The sequence below is a fragment of the Mandrillus leucophaeus genome, unplaced genomic scaffold (assembly GCF_000951045.1).
Source record: "Mandrillus leucophaeus isolate KB7577 unplaced genomic scaffold, Mleu.le_1.0 Scaffold199, whole genome shotgun sequence".
Lineage (NCBI taxonomy): Eukaryota > Metazoa > Chordata > Mammalia > Primates > Cercopithecidae > Mandrillus > Mandrillus leucophaeus.
Window position 1 is genome coordinate 1062706 of NW_012102020.1, and position 2489 is coordinate 1065194.

Sequence of the window (2489 nt, forward strand, 5' to 3'; positions counted from 1 at the left end):
TGAACCCAGGAGGTGGGGGTTGCAGTGAGCCGAGGTCGGCGCCATTGCCCTCCAGCCTGGGCGACAAGAGCAAAAGTCCGTCTCAATAAATAAATAAATAATGAAAAGAAAAATAAATAAATAAATAGATAAAAATGGGCCAGGCACAGTGGCTCATGCCTGTAATCCCAGCACTCTGGGAGGCTGAGGTGGGTGGATCTCTTAAGCCCAGGAGTTCGAGACCAGCCTTGGCAACATAGTGAGACCTTGTCTCTAAAAAAATAAAATAAAGTAAAATAATTTTAAAGAGATTAGCCACTCTACCCCAGGCCTCTAAGCACATGCCAGTCCTCCCAGGCACTGCAGCATGTGTCCGTCTTGAGGATGGAGAGGTGGCAGAGCCTCCTCACTGAAGACTCCTTTAAAAAAAAAATTATAGAGACATGGTCTGGGCCAGGCACGGTGGCTCACGCCTGTAATCCCAGCACTTTGGGAGACCAAGGCAGGCAGATCACTTGAGGTCAAGAGTTCAAGACCAGTCTGGCCAACATGGTGAAACCCCATCTCTACTAAAAATACAAAAATCAGCCAGTTGTGGTGGCAGGTGCCTATACTCCCAGCTACTCGGGAGGCTGAGGCACGAGAATTGCTTGATCCTGGCAGGTGGAGGTTGCAGTGAGCTGAGATCGTGCCACTGCACTCAAGCCTGGGTAATAAAGAGAGACTCCATTAAAAAGAGAGAGAGAGACACACACACACACACACACACACACACACACACACACACACACACAGAGTCTACTGTGTTGTCCTGGCTGGTCTCCAACTCCTGGCCTCAGGCAATCCTCTCATCTCAGCTTTCCAAAGGGCTGGGATCACAGGCGTGAGCCACCACGCCCGGCCAGTCCCCATTCAGGGAGTTCTTCTTTATACCGGGTTACATTTTCTGCCACTATAATTATAAATATAATAATTTCATTGTTTTCCTCTCATTACAGAGCACTTGAGAGATATGAAAAATATATACTTGGAAGACATATGAATTGTAAGGAAGGAAAAAATATTACCAATAAGCCCCCACCCTGGAAATATAACTTGCTCGTGTTTTAGCATATTTTCTTCTGTGCTTTTCTCTCCGCACTTCAAGTCATATATGTAGGTGCCATTGGCATCGCCTGTTTCCTCCCTGTGCGGATCTGATCTCTGCATTTACCATCAAGAATGCAGCTTCCCAGGAGGTCCATCTGTTGGGTCCAGCTCCTTGCTCCCCAGGCAGGGATTCGGCCGCCAGACACCGCTGACTGGAGCAGCTGCCCCGCAGACACACAGGTATCTTCTCCCCAGTGCGCTCTGTCCCGAAACCCTCAAGGAAGAAGAACTTCTTGTCGGGGGAGCACAAACAGTTGCTCCGGGGAAGGGTGCTCGGAGGGGCAAGACAGAAAGCTGGGGTTGAAACTCTGAGCCGGCCATGATGGCTCACACCTGGAATCCCAGCACTTTGGGAGGCCAAGGTGGGAGGATCTCTCGAGCGCAAGAGTTGGAGACCAGCCTAGGCAACATGGCAAGACCCCGTCTCTACAAAAGAAAAAAAAAAGAAACTCTGAAAGCCCCTGTAATCATGGTTTTTGTGGATCAACACAATCAAGACAGCATCTGGGACAAAGGGAACGGCAACGCCTCCACCACATCTTACGCTAGACACAGCTGGCCCTGTGTCACTTCCATCCAGCAGGGCCTGTTCATGTCCAGAGTAATCTACACAACCCCTCAGGGTCTCCCTCACTTAAAGCTCCAACGGGACAATCATGACTTTGCTTGGCTTTGTAGCTGGTGACTTATACTGAAACCTAGATGGTTCCGCCTGGATGCCCCTCACGAAGCTTGACTTGTTGCTGATTCTCTGATGTGAGAGCAGGTGGTTCCCATCTCCTGGCTGGGACGCCGGGTGTTTCTGTGGCTCAGCTTGTGAGACGCTGGAGAGCATCAGTCTCTGTCCTCATCCAGTTGGCTGAAGATATCAGGTCAATCAGCATGGCCCACAACCACTGCCTCACCCACGGAGCTGGCCCGAGGCCAGGGCCCACCGGCCTCAGCGTCCACATTTCTCCCAAGGCTACATTCCAGGAAGCCTCCACCCAGCCCAGCCAGCCATTCACCTTGCCTCTGGCTTATCAGCATAATCCCCAGGACCAGGATGTTCCCACTGCCGCCTGCATGAGCATTCCGTGGAAACTCAAGAACTTTTTACAAGTCGTTCCTTCATTCAAAGCCCCACACGGGTTTCCTGTTCCGCTCAAACCAAGTCCTTATAGTGGCCATGCTCTCCAGTGCCGCTCGGCTCCCGGCTGTTCCTCCAATATGTCAAGCACGCTTCGGCCTCAGGGACTTTGCATGGCTGCCCCTCTACGTGGAACGCTCCCACCTCGAGTATCCATTTCGCTACATCTCTCCTTCAAGTTTTTGTTCAAACCTCATCTTCTCAGTGAAACCCACCTTGTCCCCCATATAGA